At 45.6% G+C, this 23,761-nt stretch overlaps 1 protein-coding gene across 2 annotated transcripts in view; it reads right to left on the bottom strand.

The window, feature by feature from the left end:
• The window catches only part of LOC123727792 (chromobox protein homolog 7), a 148,867-nt gene that overhangs the window by 34,525 nt on the left and 90,581 nt on the right, over nt 1-23,761 (bottom strand). For both annotated transcript variants that reach the window (XR_006759676.1, XR_006759677.1), the window contains one exon: nt 21,331-21,613. The gene's annotated coding sequence lies outside the window, so the exon portion shown is untranslated. The remainder of the gene's footprint in view (nt 1-21,330; nt 21,614-23,761) is intronic.

Genomic DNA, 23,761 nt, shown 5'->3' with positions numbered 1-23,761 from the left:
GAAAACCACACTACAGGCTGATCCAACTTTGATGCAATGTCCTTAAAACAAGTCAAAATGAGGCTCAGTAGTATGTGTGGCCTCCACGTGCCTGTATGACCTCCCTACAACGCCTGGGCATGCTCCTGATGAGGTGGCGGATGGTCTCCTGAGGGATCTCCTCCCAGACCTGGACTAAAGCATCCGCCAACTCCTGGACAGTCTGTGGTGCAACGTGGCGTTGGTGGATGGAGCGAGACATGATGTCCCAGATGTGCTCAATTGGATTCAGGTCTGGAGAACGGGCGGGCCAGTCCATAGCATCAATGCCTTCCTTTTGCAGGAACTGCTGACACACTCCAGCCACATGAGGTCTAGCATTGTCTTGCATTAGGAGGAACCCAGGGCCAACCGCACCAGCATATGGTCTCACAAGGGGTCTGAGGATCTCATCTCGGTACCTAATGGCAGTCAGGCTACCTCTGGCGAGCACATGGAGGGCTGTGCGGCCCCCCAAAGAAATGCCACCCCACACCATGACTGACCCACCGCCAAACCGGTCATGCTGGAGGATGTTGCAGGCAGCAGAACGTTCTCAACGGCGTCTCCAGACTCTGTCATGTCTGTCACGTGCTCAGTGTGAACCTGCTTTCATCTGTGAAGAGCACAGGGTGCCAGTGGCGAATTTGCCAATCTTGGTGTTCTCTGGCAAATGCCAAACGTCCTGCACGGTGTTGGGCTGTAAGCACAACCCCCACCTGTGGACGTCGGGCCCTCATACCACCCTCATGGAGTCTGTTTCTGACCATTTGAGCAGACACATGCACATTTGTGGCCTGCTGGAGGTCATTTTGCAGGGCTCTGGCAGTGCTTCTCCTGCTCCTCCTTGCACAAAGGTGGAGGTAGCGGTCCTGCTGCTGGGTTGTTGCCCTCCTACGGCCTCCTCCACGTCTCCTGATGTACTGGCCTGTCTCCTGGTAGCGCCTCCATGCTCTGGACACTACGCTGACAGACACAGCAAACCTTCTTGCCACAGCTCGCATTGATGTGCCATCCTGGATGAGCTGCAGTGGGTTGTAGACTCCGTCTCATGCTACCACTAGAGTGAAAGCACCGCCAGCATTCAAAACTGACCAAAACGTCAGCCAGGATGCATAGAAACTGAGAACTGGTCTGTGGTCCCCACCTGCAGAACCACTCCTTTATTGGGGGTGTCTTGCTAATTGCCTATAATTTCCACCTGTTGTCTATTCCATTTGCACAACAGCATGTGAAATTTATTGTCAATCAGTGTTGCTTCCTAAGTGGACAGTTTGATTTCACAGAAGTGTGATTGACTTGGAGTTACATTGTGTTGTTTAAGTGTTCCCTTTATTTTTTTGAGCAGTGTATATAAAAATATTAGCCAAATCAAAAAATATTTTCTTTCAATATTGATGTTTTTTTTTTAAATGTATATGAATAAAATGTATGTAAGAAAATTGTTATTGAAATCCAAATACTACTCACGTGACACCGATTTATGCTTTGTAGCACCTACAGATTAAACATTATGGAGTCTTAAAAGAGTCCTGGTAAGGCCAAAATGACACAAATATTCCAACTTCAATGAATTCTTTCTCAATTATGGTTTAAAAGCATACTTCAGCAATGAAGCCCTTGATCTACTTCCCCAGAGTCAGATGAAATCATGGATGCCATTTGTGACTCTTTTCAGGAAACTAGGCATACGTCGCACGTCACTACCTTCGAGTGGCGCAGCAGTCTAATGCACTGCATCTCAGTGCTAGAGACGTCACTACAGACCCTGGTTCAATCCTGGGCTGTATCACAACCGGCTGTGTCCAATAAAGAGGCGCACAATTGCCCCAGCGTCGTCCGTGTTAGGGTTTGGCCAGGGTAGGCCGTCATTGTAAATAAGAATTTGTTCTTAACTGACTTGCCCAGTTAGATAAAGGTTAAATGAAACAAAAATACAATTCACAGGAGCGGCATTTGAACATAAACATCAAAATGCTTTTTTTTTGCAGAAATGCCTTCTGGAACATATTAACTTTCATGTGCCTTAATAACAAACTTTTATCCCATCCATAAATCAAATAAAATGTTAAATTATGAGCCTAGTTGGTGTAGTCACGGAAAAGGGCAGGAACCTTGCCGTTAGCCATGATTGGCTGAGCTAATGGATGGGCTGGACATGCCGGGAGATGAGTTTGGATTGGTCTGCCATGTAGCATGCTTCTGTCTATAACGTGAGCTGTTCACTATGTGTTGACAGTCCTGTCTATAGCGCCGTTTTTGAAAGACATAACGTTAGCCATCGAGAACTACAAAAATGTTCCTACTTTCCACAACAATATTGATGCCCTGAATTTAGCAGGCACTATCAACAGATCAGTTGGAAAAAGTGATGGGCTACTTCTGCACACGCGACGGTCAATGTGAACCAGAGTGACTTGACACAACGCTGGCCAAACAAGATGTAGCTACAAACAGAACAGAGTCTGCCGTGAAGCATTCATCCATGTATACGGGTAAGTGTAGCTACATTTTCAGATAGAAGTTTCTAATTTTGAAAAAAAGTGATAACACATTCCCTCATAATGAGGTCATTTCCTGCCCCCATCATGCAGCTGGGTCTGCCTATGGCCCAGTTCAGGGGAGATGGGTTTGAAACATACCGTTACGGTAACATTAATTACAGTCAAGACCAAATATCATACCGAATGATACGCTCTAGAAAGGAACTGGCCATCGATCTTCTCACATGACCTTAAGACACACTTACAATAGCCGAGACATACTTCCCAATTGACTGATGTGGGGATTTTACACAGTCTGATATACAAAATGATACGGAAAAGAAATCAAAAGAAGAAGTAGTACTGTAGGAGTAGAGGTGCAGAGGGGAAAGGAAGTTAGTTATTTCCATTCTTTTATAACAAAGAGGTGGGAGATTCTCCATCCAAGGCTGAAGATTGAAAACCCAATGCAAATGACAACCACAAAATAAATACTGTAAGAAGCCCATCAAATGAAATTGTGAGAAAATCTCCCTATAAGCACAATAAGTAACATATTTGACTTTGGCTCTCTCTTCACTTACGTAACGGCAAGGGAACACAGTATTGTTGATATTTAGTTTAGGCAAGGGACGTTATCAATCATGGTGAATTGACTTGTTGTATAGCAACAGCAAGTGTTTTGAATTTGACAGAAATTGGGCAACTGGATTTATATTCATTATTCAGGAATGTGATGGAGAGAAAGGGGAGCATAATAACCCAACATTGCTTGGGAATCGTCAAACAGTGTGAACTCCCTCAGTGTTCCTCCAGCAGAGATTCTGAGGGGGTAGCTGAAATGTCAGGGAGGAATCAAAATAGAAACTATGAATGATGGATTGTGCTATCATTTACATGCATGATTCTGAAAGTCTACAGAAAGTCTCGGACAAAAACACACTGGCTCCACATAGCTAGTGCCGGATCAATAGGTACAATTTGATATAACTTCAGACACTTATAAACAAGCACCTTCACACTCATAGCATCATTGTTTCCATTTTTTTAAAGGGAGCGTAGCCTAGCTGTCCTTTGCCCAAGGCTGCTGACTTGCAGTTTGCCTCTGGCAAGGACTACAAACAGATTCCTGCTTCCAGAACTCTCCTTTGACCCTCATTCAACCGTGGGGGCAGGTTCAACATGTGGGTCAGTGTTTTCAGGGAGAGGAGAGAGGGCCTGCTACTGGCTGAGCTCGGGCAGACAGGCACAAACCAACTGGACTGCACTTCCTGACATGGCCCTGCCTCTTCTCTCTGACCATCATACGGTGTTGCGTCACACACCGTGCCACGCAACACACGCGTCAACAGCCTCCACTGATCACATGGCTCAAAGGGCTTGTACAAGCCCCAGGAAAAACAATAATAACACGCCAATAATAACACTGGTTACCCATTTGCAGAAAGCATAAGGCAGTCAGAAGGGTGGCAATTAGTTGATGTTAAAAATATGGAGCCTTGTGAGGAATTTGAGTCATTACTCATGCTGAGCTAAGCAGACTGGAGGCCTGGCACTTTTTCAGATGGGACACTTAGATTTAAGAGATTGGACTCACATGATGACTGGACTCACATTCTTTTCCATCACAGCAATACCATCTTTGATTGATTTTGATTAGGCATATTGCATTTTTTCTCTCTTGATCCCCTAAACATGTACCATTTAAGTTCTATTGCTGAGCTCCCAGAGAATTAAATGTTCATTTCTCCACCAAACGTTGTTTTAGAGAATTTAGTAGTATGTCCAACCGGCCTCACAACCACAGACCATGTGTAACCATGCCAGCCATGGACCTCCGCATCCATCGTCTTCACCTGCGGAATCGTCTGAGACCAGCCACCCGGACAGTTGATGAAACTGTGGGTTTGCACAACTGAAGAATCTCTGCACAAACTGTCAGAAACCGTCTCAGTGAAGCTCATCTGCGTACCCGTCATCCTCACCAGGGTCTTGACCTGACTGCAGTTCAGCGTCGTAACAGACTTCAGTGGGCAAATACTCACCTTTGATGGCCACTGGCACACTGGAGAAGTTTGCTCTTCACGGATGAATCCCGGTTTCAACTGTAGCAGGCAGATGGCAGACAGCGTGTATAGGGTTGTGTGGGCAAGTGGTGTGCTGATGTCAATGTTATGAACAAAGTGCCCCATGGGGGCAGGGGGGTTATGGTATGGGCAGGCATAAGCTACTGACAATGAAAACACAATTGCATTTTATCACTGGCAATTTGAATGCACAGAGATACCGTGACGAGATCCTGAGGCCCATTGTCATGCCATTCATCTGCCGCCATCACCTCATGTTTCAGCATGATAATGCCCAGCCCTATGTCACAAGGATCTGTACACAATTCCTGGAAGCTAAAAATGTCCCAGTTCTTCCATGGCTTGCATAGTCACCAGACATGTCACCCATTGAGCATGTTTGGGATGCTCTGGATCGACGTGTACAACAGCGTGTTCCAGTTCCCGCCGATATCCAGCAACTTCGCACAGCCATTGAAGAGTGGGACAACATTCCACAGGCCACAATCAACATCCTGATCAACTCTATGGAAAGGAGACGTGTTGCACTGCATGAGGCAAATTGTGCTAACACTAGATACTGACCCATTTTTTTGTCCACCCCTACTTTTTTTTAAGGTATCTGTGACTGACAGATAGATAGATATCTGTAGTCCCAGAAATCCATAGAATAGGGCCTAATTTATTTATTTCAATTCACTGATTTCCTTATACGAACTGCAAAATCCTTGAAATTGCTTTATGTTGGGTTTTATATTTTTGTTCAGTGTAGTTAGATGTGGCATCTATGAAAAAGGGACACTGTTACGTTAAGCAACAACAGGGTGAGATATCCAATGTTCAGACATGGATGGCCATGATTGGCCTCAAAGAGACAAAGTTACTCATGAGGATGATTCCTCTTTTGTTCCGTCTCTGTCACCTAATCAATTTTCTTTGGCATGTGCTAAATAAAGTCATAAAGTGGTACTAATGTTTTAATACAGTGCCATGTGTCTGTAGCACGATTATGTCCCCCTGTCCCTGGTGTCCCCCACTGGCGCCCCTCATCAGCCAGGCAGAGGACCAACAGTTGCCCCATGGCTGGACAAGAAAGAGCAGAGAAGAGAGGAGCAAAAGAAGAGACAAAAAAGAGGATGTGGGAAGGAGGAGGATAGGGCAGGTGGCGGCGGCAGAGAAGAAGAAGGAGTGACAAGAAAGGAGGACAGCGAGGCAGAAAGACCCTTCAGTCAAACAGTCCTCCCACGGCGCCTCTCTGACAGCAACACTTTCCCTTTTCAAATCCCCAAAACCACAAGAAAAGCATCCTGGAGGAAAGAAGAAGAAACAGAAGGAGAAGGGGTGTAAAAAGTCTGCCCGTCTGAAGGACTGCTGGGCTCAGCAAGTTAGCGATTACTGATTAGCCAGTTTGGTCCTGCAGTGTGGGGAGGCCTGCCTGTCTGTCCTTGGCTTGGGAAAACAACATCAAAGGGAGCCGGCTGTTTTGTGAAGGGGACTTGAAAGCGCGCTAGCTATCGGAGACATAAGCCTTATCAATGGCTGGTGCACTAGAGTCGAGCTATATGAAGCAACAAGGGCACAGCGTTTCCAGCAGAGAGATAACCGGGTGCATACCTCGGTCCCCATTTGCATGTACCACGGCAACGGGGGGAAACAATATAAGGCCAGGAGGAGGGGAAAATTGAATCCTAAAAAAAAATAGTTTCAAAGATGGCAGGGTGGGTAGTGGTGCCAGGCGAGCTCCAAATGCCAGTCAGTCACTATGGCCTGCCTGCCTGCCAGGTGGGACTGGCACAGGACTGCTGTGACCGGCGCTACAGATCTGTCACATCTGCTGAGCCGTGCTGTCCTGACCTTGGGCGACACATATCAGATCCTCTCCAGGAAAAACAACTCGCTAACTCTGACTGGGGTCAGTCAGTATAGAGTCTGGATAGAAGAGCTTTCCCTCAGAAACGTGTCGCATCTGGGTTTTACAGTTTGTAGCCTACACTCACTGCTGATCTGGATAGGGGCTCAGGTCAATAAGTGCAAATAGATCTTTCAATCATTTAAGAGACCACTGTGGCACTGTGGGAGAAATCCTATGTTGGGGAGTTAAGGGAGATTTTTCCATTGGGCTCAAACCACCCGGCTAATCTGTTTAACTTGAGTCAGTGGAAAAAGTCAGGTCTAAAGGGGAGAGCGAATGATAGTGCATTTTGATAGCGACAGAGTGAGACATGCGATAACATTCGGAAAAGCCCTGTTGCTACTTCAAAGCCACTGGACCAGACCACCGCCACCCTCCCCTGCCTCCCACCTCTCTGTATTTGTGCCCATTGATTTTTGGTGGTAAGGTCATGATGAACAGCTGCAGATAGACCTGATCATTCAGTGCAGAGGGTCATTCCCATGTGTATTGCACAGCCGGGAGAGGCAACATCAGCTACATGATAGCCTGTAAACACTGTCCATGTGCTAATACCCTATGACACTGTATCACGGTCACCTGGCCGTGACGTAACTTACCGTACAGTCATTTCTCTGTTGCGATCACTCAGCATCTAAGCAGTCAATGCTGTAGCTTGCTGCTGTACATGTACACCAATGTGGCTAGGATAACCTGAGAGAAGAGGAGCTCATGACAAGCAAGGTGAAAGGCCTAAAATTGGCACTGATTGGAACAATAGACTTTATTCACGTGCGGGTTTTCAACGCTGTTACACATCCAGCGCCACTATTTTTTCCTATGCTAGTCAACATATTTTCAGAAATCAAAATCAGAAATAAATGTAAAGGCCAAACTTGTTTTCCATATACTTCAATTTTCCCAAAACATGAATTCGAAATGTCACGTTGACATCCAGAGGTTGCCTGTGATGTTTGCTGTATTTGCGGTGCGCAAACATCCAGATCAAAGTGCAACAAATGAGCACGATCCCAAACAAACACAACCCACTCTCCTCTACGGACCAAAAGGAGCAACATCACCACCTTCAGTGCTTTTCCCCTCACTCAGCTGACTGGCTGGCACACATTAGAGGGGCCAAAGTCTAGATGGGGGGGGGGGAGGAAAAAACACATCGAAGGTCCCACACTGCAATACCTTCCCACTGTACACCTGATAAAGCCCTCTGAGCATGAGAAAGCAGGAGAGGGCACTCCGTAGCCTTTGATCGCTAAGGTTGCATAGTAGACCATATCCACATACTTCAGGTGGCTCAGTAGAAATAAGGTATTGGCAGAAGGAGTCAGATCTATTGTTGTTCTATTTGTATCAAAGACTAGAGGCTACATAAAAACAATAACTAACTGCCTGGCCACCCCAGAGCTCAAACCTCTCCTAGTGTACTCTGAGGCCCTCTTTCACCCATTTGCACATGATTTGGATTGGTCTTAAAAAAACTAAAAAACATTCACACTCCATTACATCATGCAATGCAAAACAGAGAGAAATACCTCCACATCATGTGGTCCTGTTTCTATTGTACACCAGTCAGTTGAGTTATACAGTATGATTAGTACAGCTATACCACGAGGGCTGTGTGTGGTGTTGGGAGCGACCGGGGCAGAGGCATATTGGACCGTGTAGGGAAAGAGGGGGATCAGAGAGGAGTTCAGACATCTCCGTCCCTCCATCCCTGAAGGGGGGGAACCAGAGCGCTTTGTTTTGTCGTCGATGTCATCGCACTTAACTTCTGGTCAGAGGAGAAGCCCTCCACTGTGCCTTATTTGATCAAGCCGCGTAGCCTGCGTGTGCCTCTCCTCCGACCGTCGCGCTGCCCTAATGGCTCCCACATCAGGCACCCAATCGCCTCGGTCGCATATGACTGCCATGCTTCCCCATCCAAGTGGCCTGGCCGCCACAGGACCAGTCAATTAGTAACAAGTAGGGGAAAGGAGTACTGGTTACTGAGGGCCTCCCAGCAGGGTGCCTCTAACAGATTGGCCAGGGAAACAGATCTGTATTTAATAAAAGGCACATTCGGCAAGCACTGATTGTAATCTTACTTTAATTGAAGTGGTAAAGTGGGGATGTAAGGGCTGGTTGGTGTGTGCAGGGAGAGCAGGGTTGGAGGGGGGAGATCTTGACTCAATCACATCATTAGCCCCATAGAGTAGATCAGGGTCCAGATCATTGTTCCACTACACGTGTTTGGTACAGCGTTATGTTCTAGTTCCAGAGGAGGAGGCATACACACGGATGTGAGAGGAAAAAAAGTCTATTCAAGGGAAAAATAAACTGTTGGACCAGGCCTTGTGTATGGCTGTGAATCGTCAGTACATTGGTGAGATGCCATCCTCCTCATTCCTCCACTGTTCTCTAGTTGCAGATTGAAATGTTTGATAAGCAATTATCTAGGCATATATGTATATACCAGATTCATTGATAGATGGATGTATTACTACCCCACACCAAAAGGATTAAGTTGTATGTCATGATCTCTCCCTGTGATTTGGGCTGTATCTGATCCTCCCACAGATCTAATCTGAGCAACACATTACAGTTCTGCAAAAGCACAGTACCTCTATGGTTTCTAGAGACAATGTGCAATGAGCAGCATATGGATTTGAGATACGGGCCTTTGGAAAGGCACAGCAGGAAATGTGATGCGGAGGTATTCTATTGAGCCCCATTCTCCGCCGTGGGGGGGGGGGGGGGGACGGGGGGGGGACATGGAGGCGGATATCAATGGTGGCCTGCTCAGTTCAGCTTCAGTCTGGAGCACAGTTGTTGGGCTGCCTTCATCCCTCAGGGAATCAAACGGCAAATTGTACTTGGCCCAGTCAAACCGCTAATAGCACAGAATGTATTTTTATGATTATTTTCTCTTAATGTAAAACAGCCCGTTGACTTCATTGTCTTCCTGCGCATTGAGGTCTGTTTACGTTTCCTATAGCATACTTGCGAAGTGACATAATTACTTTATTTGTCTTTTTGACATGGTTTAAATACAAAGATCCCCAAACTTCTCGGGTCCAGACATATTCTCCAATAGCGTTCAAAAGAACATGTTCAAATGGAATTTAGGTGACATGCTTTATGACTTGTTATAAGCCTGTATGAGCCTCTATAATGTCTTATATGTCTTGCCGGAATGTGCAAATACTGTAGGACACTTAAAGTGCGTAGCCTAGGAACGTCCACCCTCTGGTAACAGCTACAGCTGTGTCTATCCACAGGAGTAGCCCTACCACAAGTGGAAAAAATAAAACACATATTGTATTTCAAAAGCCGAATATTTGAGTCTACTTGGTCTAAGATGTCCCCAGATGTTTCTAAATCTGTGAAAGTAATGTGCATGTTCTTGCTCATCTTGATTCCAAGAGACCCGTAATTTGGAACGCTTTTACAATCCATCCGCTACCAGAAACATCCGGGGGGGAGGAAGGCCATAAGATGAGCCCAAAAAAGACAGCCAAGTGCTACATGCTCTAAATGTTTGGATTGACTTTCATCCTCATAGCAAGTACCTTTACCAGTACAGTCCCTACTGACTTGTGTTGAGTCAATCCATACAACGACCCAGTCATCATTTCATTCCCATCCCGAGTCCCCACGGGAGCACACATTGACAGTGGAGTTCACACATGCTACAATATAGTGTGCTAAGTATAGGAGGCGTGGTGGGGGATACAATTAGAGCCAGGGAGCTTCAAAGGACCTTTCAAAAGGCAGGAAACGAACATGTCCGCCATTCGCCAATCATTAAAGTGCAGATGCTGAAGCTACTGTTCAAGTCTCCCCGACCACGATCAACACTCGAGCAGTAAAACATGCCAGGTTCTCTTGCTGCCATACTTGTGTGTGTCTAGTTAGTCTGTAGAATACTGCTGCCTGAAAATGGCTAAGAAACCAAAAAAGTGGGGAGAACCTAAAGCGCAAACCAACTCAAACTCATCCCGGAAACCTGCTTGCCGGTTTAAATTGAATAGGGCCCCCGGCCCTAAACATTTTACAGGATATCCAAAAAAATCCTAGGCCTACAGAAAGACATGAATTTACGACCAATAGTTTTCATAATGTCAATGAACACACGGAAATACTATATTGGCCATGACGTGAAATTATAAGTTAGAATACCATAACCTCCTAGATATGCTATGCTCTTTTCACTCTTTCAAGACTTGTTACGCTGAGGTGCAGATCAAACGCGGTGGCTGGGGTGGATTATATCAGATTCCACTTTGTTACGAAGGCCTGCATTCATTTTCTGACATTTACAGTCGAGGCCCGGCCCTTGTGGGGGCCCCTCAGTGTCAGGCCGACAATTTTTTTTTATAAAACCAAGAGCATCTGACTTCTATTGCTGAGTTTGCCACACGTTCCGCTTAGCCACTGGTATTTTGACGAGGCGCACGGCGCCGTTACCAGAGCCTGTGCTGAAACGCACATGATGTCATTGAGGTTCCATCATTACAGAATACAGACGATTCAGCTCTGAATGGGCCGGGTCAGTTCCCACGCTAGTTTGGCAAAGTGCACTTTGGAGCAATAATGCAAAGAAACTCCTGGACAAGATTAAAGATTGGAGAGGCAGAAGAGAGGAAGAAACCAAAGAGAGGGAGAGAGAGACCAGAGAGAGAGAGACTTAAAAAAAAAAAAATTCTCAATGGCTCTCATGTTACATTCTATATTGAAGCATCTGTCCGTGAGGCCCTCTGCTCTCTCAGTCCTCGGAGGAGTCCCAAAGGCAGAAGGCAAACAAAGAGCAAATTAACTACTTCCTGTGGAGACTCTGCCAAAAGAGTGAGTTCTTTGGTGACAGCCTACATTTCCTCATACTTCAACATTTGCTGCCGTAATGAAAGGTGATGGACACGTTGACACACGTTGTGTTTTACGTTGACTAAAATAGCTAGTGAAGTACTGAGATATCAGAAGCAAATTTTCAACTCTGTTCGCGTTGGTAATCTGACAAATTGTGCATTGTCATCAACGCTGCTGGTTTTTACTGCATGGCATTCCCTCTATGACAGGTTTACAGTGTGTGGGTATTACATTTACATTTTACATTTAAGTCATTTAGCAGACGCTCTTATCCAGAGCGACTTACAAATTGGTGCATTCACCTTATGATATCCAGTGGAACAACCACTTTACAATAGTGCATCTAAATCTTTTAAGGGGAGGGGGTTAGAAGGATTACTTTATCCTATCCTAGGTATTCCTTAAAGAGGTGGGGTTTCAGGTGTCTCCGGAAGGTGGTGATTGACTCCGCTGTCCTGGCGTCGTGAGGGAGCTTGTTCCACCATTGGGGTGCCAGAGCAGCGAACAGTTTTGACTGGGCTGAGCGGGAACTGTGCTTCCTCAGAGGTAGGGGGGCCAGCAGGCCAGAGGTGGATGAACGCAGTGCCCTTGTTTGGGTGTAGGGCCTGATCAGAGCCTGAAGGTATGGAGGTGCCGTTCCCTTCACAGCTCCGTAGGCAATCACCATGGTCTTGTAGCGGATGCGAGCATCAACTGGAAGCCAGTGGAGAGAGCGGAGGAGCGGGGTGACATGAGAAAACTTGGGAAGGTTGAACACCAGACGGGCTGAGGCGTTCTGGATGAGTTGTAGGGGTTTAATGGCACAGGCAGGGAGCCCAGCCAACAGCGAGTTGCAGTAATCCAGACGGGAGATGACAAGTGCCAGGATTAGGACCTGCGCCGCTTCCTGTGTGAGGCAGGGTCGTACTCTGCGAATGTTGTAGAGCATGAACCTACAGGATCGGGTCACCGCCTTGATGTTAGTGGAGAACGACAGGGTGTTGTCCAGGATCACGCCAAGGTTCTTAGCACTCTGGGAGGAGGACACAAGGGAGTTGTCAACCGTGATGGCGAGATCATGGAACGGGCAGTCCTTCCCCGGGAGGAAGAGCAGCTCCGTCTTGCCGAGGTTCAGCTTGAGGTGGTGATCCGTCATCCACACTGATATGTCTGACAGACATGCAGAGATGCGATTCGCCGCCTGGTTATCAGAAGGGGGAAAGGAAAAGATTAATTGTGTGTCGTCTGCATAGCAATGATAGGAGAGACCATGTGAGGATATGACAGAGCCAAGTGACTTGGTGTATAGCGAGAATAGGAGAGGGCCTAGAACAGAGCCCTGGGGGACACCAGTGGTGAGAGCGCATGGTGCGGAGACAGATTCTCGCCACGCCACCTGGTAGGAGCGACCTGTCAGGTAGGACGCAATCCAAGCGTGGGCCGCGCCGGAGATGCCCAACTCGGAGAGGGTGGAGAGGAGGATCTGATGGTTCACAGTATCAAAGGCAGCAGATAGGTCTAGAAGGATGAGAGCAGAGGAGAGAGAGTTAGCTTTAGCAGTGCGGATAGCCTCCGTGACACAGAGAAGAGCAGTCTCAGTTGAATGCCCAGTCTTGAAACCTGACTGATTAGGATCAAGAAGGTCATTCTGAGAGAGATAGCAGGAGAGCTGGCCAAGGACGGCACGTTCAAGAGTTTTGGAGAGAAAAGAAAGAAGGGATGCTGGTCTGTAGTTGTTGACATCGGAGGGATCGAGTGTAGGTTTTTTCAGAAGGGGTGCAACTCTCGCTCTCTTGAAGACGGAAGGGACGTAGCCAGCGGTTAAGGATGAGTTGATGAGCGAGGTGAGGTAGGGGAGAAGGTCTCCGGAAATGGTCTGGAGAAGAGAGGAGGGGATAGGGTCAAGTGGGCAGGTTGTTGGGCGGCCGGCCGTCACAAGACGCGAGATTTCATCTGGAGAGAGAGGGGAGAAAGAGGTCAAAGCACAGGGTAGGGCAGTGTGAGCAGGACCCGCGGTGTCGTTTGACTTAGCAAACGAGGATCGGATATCGTCAACCTTCTTTTCAAAATGGTTGACGAAGTCATCCGCAGAGAGGGAGGAGGGGGGGAGGGGGAGGAGGGTTCAGGAGGGAGGAGAAGGTAGCAAAGAGCTTCCTAGGGTTAGAGGCAGATGCTTGGAATTTAGAGTGGTAGAAAGTGGCTTTAGCAGCAGAGACAGAAGAGGAGAATGTAGAGAGGAGGGAGTGAAAGGATGCCAGGTCCGCAGGGAGGCGAGTTTTCCTCCATTTCCGCTCGGCTGCCCGGAGCCCTGTTCTGTGAGCTCGTAGTGAGTCGTCGAGCCACGGAGCAGGAGGGGAGGACCGAGCCGGCCTGGAGGATAGGGGACAGAGAAAATCAAAGGATGCAGAAAGGGAGGAGAGGAGGGTTGAGGAGGCAGAATCAGGAGATAGGTTGGAGAAGATTTGAGCAGAGGGAAGAGATGATAGGATGGAAGAGGAGAGAGTAGCGGGAGAGAGAGAGCGAAGGTTGGGACGGCGCAATACCATCCGAGTAGGGGCAGAGTGAGAAGTGTTGGATGAGAGCAAGAGGGAAAAGGATATTACTGTACATCCAGATACTGTACTGCCATCCAACGTGGACGCGCCGTATCACAGAGCTTGTCTGAAAGGAATTCTTCACTTTAGACAAGGTGCACAGGTGATCTGACCAATCCGCTGCCATAGGCCCGTTCCCACCGCCACTCACATGGTGAGTTATAGATGTAAAGCTTCCAATCAGATTGTACAAAGTCAAAGGAGATAAAAGGGCAGCAATACAATTAAACTATCTAGAGCTTTGACACTGCAAGTGCTGCCCGGCAGAGGCAGGAATGTGCTCTTTGAACTATCTTTGTTTAACAGTGGAGCAGCATGCATGCGCTCAGCACGCCCTGCCTCTGCCTAATAACAGACCCGCAGACCCATTCGCCCCCGGCACGTCAGACTCGGGCCACCGGGTCAGGGAGCTGGCATCTCACCCCTGGCACAAGTTGTTACCGTCGGCGGCGAGACGCTGACACTGGGCTCATGGGGAGCACCAGACAGACAGGGGCCTACCAAACAGCTTGTGACCATAACCAACAGTGGCAGGAACAATGAATGCAATTATTTACCAGAACACAGTCCAAGTCTCAGAGTCCTCCCCAGTCCCATCAAAGTCTGTTTACTTTGAGTCTTTTATGGGGGTGCATGGCGGGGCACTGACCTCTCCAGAGTCGGCAGGCTTTTTCAACTCCTCACTCGTCATGTTTTATCACCGTCACCCATGACAAGTGTCCAGCTGGACTCTTCATTAACCAAAAGTGCACTTTTTTCAAGAACTCAAAATAAATCAAGTATAAGGCCAATTGCGTGAAAATAAACCCTAGTCAGTGTGAAATGAATAGGGGTTTCTTAAGCACAATGCTGAGGTAATGCGGAAAGATTCGCCACAGTTCAAACAATAATATGTGGTGAATCACTGCTTTCATGGGCCATTAGGAAGGAATTTATTTTTACTGCTGAGGACCCAGGACGAGCCAATGAGAAGCTATTAACGGTGGGGTTTTAGAGTTTGGGTGGAGCTCAGAGTTGAGTGTTTGAGTAGGCACTCACCACTACCTGTATAGCCAGGGACAGGCTCACCAGACTCACCTACAGGTGCGTCTCCACTGTGACACTCCTCCCCTGGGGAAAGACACTGCTCAGACCCCTCCTTCCCGTGCACCACAGCTGAGCAAATAACATGCACAACGTGGAAGTTACTTTGAACCAGTGGATAGAATATAAAATAAACACCACCGCAGGTCTAACATGCTCCTCCACCTCCACTCAATGGATAGGCAAGACAGCACTCATTGCTCCTAATATCCGGAGCCTCAAAGCCCTTGACTGTTCCCTTTTCAGGCAGATGAAGAGAGCATAAAGTGTGGTCAGGAGTCTTGTCATAAACAATAAACAACAGATATCTTGTGCACGACCGTCTGTGTCAAGTGGCACACAAAGCCAAGCCGAGCATCTGAGAGGCGTCTGTTACTTTCTTCCGCCTTTGGTCTCCTCTTTGAATTGCATTTGAAAAAATGTGTGTGTGTGTGTGTGTGTGTGTGTGTGTGTGTGTGTGTGTGTGTGTGTGTGTGTGTGTGTGTGTGTGTGTGTGTGTGTGTGTGTGTGTGTGTGTGTGTGTAGCAGCACAGGGCTCCTCTGTATTGTGTTCTGGAGCTGGCTGGAAGTAAAAGGCAGAATTATGAGTGGTGGGGGGCTGCCAGCACACTGTAGAACTGCAGGGAGCTCTCCCAGATCCCAGCTGCTCAAGCCTGGCTGAGAGCTCCAGGCGAGTGCCAGGCTTCCACGGCCCTCATGGTGTATGGCCAACAAGAGTGGGAGGAGTGGGAGGTAAACTGCAGAAAAAAAGCCTCAAATAATGCCTTGGCCTATATAAAGCAAACCTCATGAGTCGTACAATGCTGAGTCACACAAAAATAAAATATATGCTGGGAAACTTTTATAGGGCAAAATGTTGAAATGTTCGTAAAGCAAGTGATCAAATAACAATTAGTTAACTAAGGTGTTTCTTTTCTGACTAACTAGCAAGACTCCCTGCATCTAGTGAAGTGGTCCCTACAGTAGCAGATGTAGCCCAAAGGCCTCTCTAGTCTATAGGGGCCAGCAGCACTGAGTAGAATCCAGTTTATCTGAAACTGTTTAATGCATTATTTGTCTAACAATCAAGAGGGAGAGTTTATTTTGCAGATAATTATAGCTTTTGTTGAGTTTGATGGCCTAGATAAGCCAGAGTTCCGAACCATTAACTAGTGTGCTTATTCTGGCAGGGCGTAGCTCAGAGCGTACCCAAAATGCTGGCAGACAGCTAGAGATCCCTGACACAAGTGGGTAAGACTTCCTACAGTGCCTTTCAATACCTGGTTAAGGAACACAGTTTGGGGATGCAAGCTGATCTACACTCATATTCGTGGCTAGACCCATTCCATTCATACAGTACTCCTCCTTTCATGCTATGCAACAACGCAACAATGCAATTACATATACAGTATTGCGAATGGTGACATTGCCATCCTACTGTATACCTGTGTACAGTATGTGTGCAGCCTACAGCGAATGAGGATGAAACAGTTTTAATGATGTTTGTAATAATAGCCCTACATGGCTGATGTCTGTGGAATTCCCCCTACTGTCCTGCGTGTTGACCCAGGAATGGGCTGGGCTGGTGATTATCATGGCCCCTTGGCAGAGCGCAGTGTGTTTCCAGAGGGCCAGGGAGAATGGCTTGCCTTTGGAGCCAGGTAATCACAACAATAACAGATCCCGCAGCAGCCAGTGCTGCTTTGTCCACTTCAGAGAGAGAAACTATTTCAGGCCTTGTGCACCGGCAGTAACCAGTGACCTACAGGTCACCCTGCACTAACGTGGGCCGTGTTAGTCATTGTTCCCACCCAAGTCCCAGGGACAGGAAAGTAGTCTCATTATGACGAGGGACCAACTCATTTAAATGTACAGGCTGTTTCTCCCCCTGGGCCAAAGGAAACACTGCACATACCATTAATGCAGCATTACTATAATATCATCAGAGTACAACGCAGCAAAAAATGCATCAAGAGCCAGGTGGGTTTTAAATATGTTCACATAATTATATAGTGCGTCCAATGATAAAGTGTTCAACGATGACACTTTCTCAATCTCCACTGAAGGTCAGCATTTCTGCTACAGTACAGTAGTACCACAGGCAGTGTCCTTCTTTAATGGGGCCCAAAGGAGCTGGCCTTGGTACCAATAAGTCTGCTTGACTGACTGCCTGCCTGCCTGTCCAGCCTGCAGGGCTCTACCTCTCCCAGAGGGCCCCAGGTGATGTCGTGCCTGCTCCTCTCCACCCTTCATATATCCTTAAATTCTTGGCCCTCATATTCACAACTGTACCTTTGGCAAGCAGATCGCCATGCTCACTTCCTGTGTCAGAGTTATGACGTATTCCGCCCCTGTGTTTTCCGTGATTGGATCTTTCCTTTGGACACCTGGACTCTATTTGTAAAGGCAGTACGTGTCCGCGGAGAGCCATTTGGATTGCATTCATTACAACTGATGACACTGTTCCTATCACCCTATTATTAAAACTAGCTACACTAGAGACTGGTGCAGTTGGATGTCTAGTGAAGACATCAAAACTATGAAATAACACATAGGGAATCATGTAGTAACCAAAAACAAATCAAGTCAAAATATATTTTATATTTGAGATTTTTCAAATAGCCACCCTTTGCCTTGTTGACAGCTTTGCACACTCTTGGCATTCTCTCAACCAGCTTCACCTGGTATGCTTTTCCAACAGTCTTGAAGGAGTTCCCACATATACTGAGCACTTGTTGGCTGCTTTTCCTTCTCTCTGTGGTGCGACTCATCCCAAACCATCTCAATTTGGTTGAGGTCGGGTGATTGTGGAGGCCAGGTCATCTGATGCAGCACTCCATCACTCTTCTTGGTCACATAGCCCTTACACAGCCTGGAGGTGTGTTTTGGGTCATTGTCTGTTGAAAAACAAATGATAGTCCCACTAAGCCGAAACCAGATGGGATGGCTTAACGCTGCAGAATGCTGTGGTAGCCATGCTGGTTATGTGTGCCTTGAATTATAAATAAATCACAGCCCGTGTCACCAGCAAAGCACCCCCACATCATAACATCTCCTCCTCCATAACTTACGGTGGGAACCACACATGCGGAGATCATCCGTTCACCCACACCGAGTCTCACAAAGACACGGCGTTTGGAACCAAAAATCTCTAATTTGGACTCAGGACCAAAGGACATATTTCCACCGGTCTAATGTCCATTGCTCGTGTTTCTTGGCCAAAGCAAGCCTCTTCTTCTCATTGGTGTCCTTTAGTAGTGGTTTCTTTGCAGCAATTGAACCATGAAGGCCTGATTCACACAGTCTCCTCTGAACAGTTGATGTTGAGATGTGTCTGTTACATAAACTCTGTGAATAATTTATTTGGGCTGCAATTTCTGAGGCTGGTAACTAATGAACGTATCCTCTGCAGTAGAGGTAACTCTGGGTCTTCTATTCCTGTGGCAGTCCTCATGAGAGCCAGTTTCACCAGGTTTTTGCGACGGCACTTGAAGTTCTTGACATTTTCCGTATTGACTGACCTTCATGTCTTAAAGTAATGATGAACTGTAGCTTGGTCTTTTACTAAATAGGACTATCTTCTGTATACCCCCCTTCCGTGTTACAACACAACTGATTAGCACAAAGGCATTAAGAAGGAAAGACATTCCACAAATTAACTTTTAAGAAGGCACACCTGTTAATTGAAATGCATTCCAGGTAACTACCTCATGAAGCTGGTTGAAAGAATGCCAAGAGTGTACAAAGCTGTCATCAAGGCAAAGTGTAGCTATTTGAAGAATCTCAAATATAAAATATATTTTAATTTGTTTAACCTCTTGACGGTCGCCTAGGATAGGGGGCGCCACAGCGCATTTTGAAAAAAATTCGTGCCCATTTTAAACGGCCTACTAACTCAAACTCAGAAGCTAGGATATGCATATAATTAATACTTGTGGATAGAAAACACCCTAAAGTTTCTAAAACTGTTTGAATGGTGTCTGTGAGTATAACAGAACTCATATGGCAGTCAAAACCCCGAGACAGATCGAAACAGGAAGTGGAATTCTGAATTGCGAACCCAACTTCATCACGTTGCCTATTAATCACACCGTGAGCTATGGTTCATTGAGCACTTCCTATTGCTTCCACTAGATGTCCCCAGTCTTTACAAAGTGGTTTGAGTCTCCTGTTAAAACTGAATGAATGAGATGCTGTGGAACGTGGTCACACGGAGAGGGCCATCACCATTATGACGCCGGCGCCCCTGGTTACCCTCCCCTTTCGAAACGTTTTGAAACACAATGCAATCGTCCCCCTCAAATCTTATTGGCTCTCTTGTTGAAAAACGCCCTGAAGATTTATGTTATACAACGTTTGACATGTTTGAACGAACCTAAATGGGAAAAAAATGCATTTTCTCGAAATGGCTGTCCCGCGGCCGACGGAGCATTTGGATTAGCCTTCAGACGCGCTAACAAGAACAAGCTCTTGGAACATAAAGGAGTCATTTTTTCTAACGAAAATACATTTGTTGTGGACCTGGGATTCCTGGAAGTGCTTTCTGATGAAGACAACCAAAGGTAAGGGATTATTGACAATAGTATACAAGACTAGATGTGATATGCGATTGTTCCAAGATGGCGCTGACCTGTAACGTTAGCCTATTTTTCAGAGTATCGCATCCCCTTTCATCGCAAAGTATGATTACCCAGTAAAGTTAATTTTAAATCTGGCATTACAGGTGCTTTCAAGAGATATTCATCTATAAATCTTAGAATGACAATATTACATTTTAAAAATGTTTTCGAATAGTAATTTAGTAAATTGTAGCTCTGTTTCATCGGATGCATTTGAGGGAAAACAGTTAGTCAACGTTACGCACCGATGTAAAATGCTGTTTTTATATATAAATATGAACTTTATCGAACAAAAGAATGCATGTATTGTGTAACATGATGTCCTAGGTGTGTCATCTGATGAAGATTGTCAAAGGTTAGTGCTGCATTTAGCTGTTTTTTGGTTATTTGTGATGCATGTGGTTGGTCGGAAAATGGCTATATGGCTACTTTTACGATATACTCCTCTAACATAATCTAATGTTTTGCTTTTGCTGTAAAGCTTTTTTGAAATCGGACAACGTGGTTCGATTCAGGAGAGGTGTATCTATAAAACGATATAATTTGAAAAAAAAATTGAATTTTTTTTTTTTACGGGATGGAGGCCGCACAGGGGTTAACACTTGATTCCATGTGTTATTTCATAGTTTTCATGTCTTCACTATTATTCTACAATGTAGAAAATAGTAAAAATAAAGAAAGACCTTTGAATGAGTCGGTGTTCTGAAACGTTTGACCGGTAGTGTAGCTATACTGAAGAACAGAAGCAGCTCAATATTTCCCTGTCAAAACACTGGAGTGTATAATCATAATCAGGACTGTGTTTCTGGCCCAGAAGAAATGGAGTGATTTCTCTGTACTCTCCACATCAGATAAGGTGAAACTGCCTGTGACTATGAACCATTAACTTCATTGATCTGCAAATTGAACCAGGGAGCCACTTCAGTGCATCTCTAGCTGTTGTAGCGGGATGCGGGTATCCTTGCCTCCAAGGTAGGGTGCTGGCGATTTGTTAGTTTGTAATTTTCATCTCAGACCAATCATTGGACCAGAGATAGCTGACCTAGCAGACCTATTATCACTTTCACCTTAATAATCTTCTTATCGTTCGAATTCGTCAACAAAGGGGAGGATGCTAAGATGACAATTACAGGTGAATGAACTCCAGATGATTTCTCGACATGCTGCATGCCGGTTCCCGCAGTCAAAACAGAACGTCCCCCATTTCAGTGGCAGAGGTGAATAATTCAGTGACATATGTGCTGAGGCTCTGGTGACAGATCCCACGCCAAGCCACTTTTCCTCCCTCTCTGCAGTTCCTAGTGATCTGGGTGATAAATGTTCCGATGCACAGGAGCATGGGAAAAACTCATTTCCTTCTTCCTTTGAAAAACGCCCCAAGAGCCTCATTCAGTAGGCGGTGGGCAGTGGGTACAGACACAGAGACCAGAGGGGAAACAGGAAAGATAACCTTACCATAACGCCCACCCGACATGGCGCCAACCCAGATATTCACCTATTTGACAATGATTCTCTATAACGTTAAAGGATATGGACCAGTTTGAATGTTATGTTTGAGTGGTATGACATTTGCGAGATGCTCATGTCCACATAAAACCACACTGACCACTCTTGTGTATCACATCAAACCACACTGAACACATTATAATAAACAGCATGATAACTGAGTTTAGAAACACTCTTCCGCATACACAACGGACGTTCATTGACTGTCGTAACAGTGTGCATACTTTAAGTAGCAATTGTTGTACCTACTCAAAGCTGCTGTTTACAGGTGGGATCCTGTCTTCAACTGGGTGATGCAGCACTGTTGATGACATCATTCAGGTTGGCCAGACCTTTCGTCTGCACCGTTGGTCAAGGGACTAGCGTCACAGTAGGAGTGACCTCACCTGTTGGAAGACAATGGCCTGACCTAGGCCAGAGGGCTGACCATCTCTTCTGATGCTCTCCTCCTCCCTTTGGAGAGATAGGTAGACCTTGGCACCACGGGCCGGTCTGTGTTGCGTATTTGAGCATCTCTCTGATTGAATGATCTCTGCAAGATAAGAACATGAAAAACACATTTAGGGAAATTGAAGAGAACATTGTTTGGATAGAAAAGTGAACAGTTTTTGCTTAGCGTAACCATTTCCAGTTAGAAGAGATGAGAAAAAAATAAGAAAAGCTCTGGCGAAGGCCTTGAGGCCGATACTTAAAGCTTAATAAAGAGCAGTGATACTAGCAAGAGCAGTGTGCTGGGTTTTTGTTATTCAACTGTTACCATGCACCTGCGACTGAAATGACTGCAACACTCAACAAAGAGCTGCAGTTAGTTTCAGAATGGGTGGCAAGGAAGAAGTTAGCCCTAAATATTTCTAAAACTAAAAGCATTGTATTTGGAACAAAACACTCACTAAACCCTAAACTTCAACTATATCTTGTAATAAATAATGTGGAAATTGAGCAAGTTGAGATGAGTAACACTAGATTGTAAACTGTCATGGTCAAAACATATTGATGCAGTGGTAGCTAAGATGGGGAGAAGTCTGTCTATAATAAAGCGATGTTCTGCCTTCTTAACAGTACTATCAACAAGGCAGGTCCTACAGGCCCTAGTTTTGTCGCACCTTGACTACTGTTCAGTCGTGTGGTCAGGTGCCACAAAAAAGGACTTAGGAAAATTGCAATTGGCTTAGAACAGGGCAGCATGGCTGGCCCTTGGATGTGCACAGAGAGCTAAAAGGCCAACTCAGCTCCATCATTCATTGAATCAGATGGCTCATTCATCACAAAACCCACTGATATTTCCAACTACATTCATTATTTTTTCATTGGCAAGATTAGCAAACTTAGGCATAACATGCCAGCAACAAATGCTGACACTACACATCCAAGTATATCTAACATGAATAATATGCATGTCAATCTCTCCTGGCTGAAAATGGAGGAGAGATTGACTTCATTACTACTTTTATTAATGAGAGGTATTGACATGTTGAATGCACAGAGCTGTCTGTCTAAACTACTGGCACACAGCTCGGACACCCATGCATACCCCACAAGACATGCCACAAGAGGTCTCTTCACAGTCCCCAAGTCCAGAACAAACAATGGGAGGCACACAGTACTACATAGAGCCATGAATACATGGAACTCTATTCCACATCAAGTAACTGACGCAAGCAGTAAAATTTGATTTAAGAAACAGATTAAAAAAACACCTTATGGAAGCAACACAAACATTGGCACAAACACATGCATACACACACACACACACACACACACACACACACACACACACACACACACACACACACACACACACACACACACACACACACACACACACACACACACACACACACACACACACACACACACACACACACACACACACACACACACAGTATACATACACATGGATTTATTATTGTAGATATGTGGTAGTGGTGGAGTAGGGGCCTGAGGGCACACAGTGTGTTGTGAAATCTGTGAATGTATTGTAATGTTTTAAAATTGTATAAACTGCCTTCATTTTGTTGGACCCCAGGAAGAGTAGGGGGATCCATAATAAATACAAAATACAAATACCTGCAACAAAGATGTGCGAGTGCCATTTGAATTTTCAATCCCCGCTAGAAGAGATCAAATCCAACATACATTCGTGGCCAAAAGTTTTTAGAATGACACAAATATTCATTTTCACAAAGTCTGCTGCCTCAGTTTGTATGATGGCAATTTGCATATACTCCAGAATGTTATGAAGAGTGATCAGATGAATTGCAATTAATAGCAAAGTCCCTCTTTGCCATGTAAATGAACTGAATCCTCTAATAAAAGCCTTTGACATTTATGAAATGCTTGTAATTATACTATTCCATAGTAACATCTGACAAAAATACCTAAAGACACTGAAGCAGCAAACTTTGTGGAAATTAATATTTGTGTCATTCTCAAAACTTTTGGCCACGACTGCACAGTGCATTCGGAAAGTACTCATACAAAAAGTACCCTTGACTTTTTCCACAATGCTACATTACAGCCTTATTGTAAAATGGATTACATTCAGGTTTTTTCTCATCAATCTACACACAACACCCCATAATGACAAAGCAAAAACTGGTTTTCGAAATGTATGCAAATGTATTAAATACAAAAAACTGAACTATCACATTTACATTAGAATTCAGACCATTTACTCAGT

This window comes from Salmo salar, chromosome ssa16 (genome assembly GCF_905237065.1).
Source record: "Salmo salar chromosome ssa16, Ssal_v3.1, whole genome shotgun sequence".
NCBI lineage: Eukaryota > Metazoa > Chordata > Actinopteri > Salmoniformes > Salmonidae > Salmo > Salmo salar.
The sequence above is the reverse complement of the archived record's forward strand: the minus strand, read 5'-3'. Positions and strand labels throughout refer to the sequence as shown.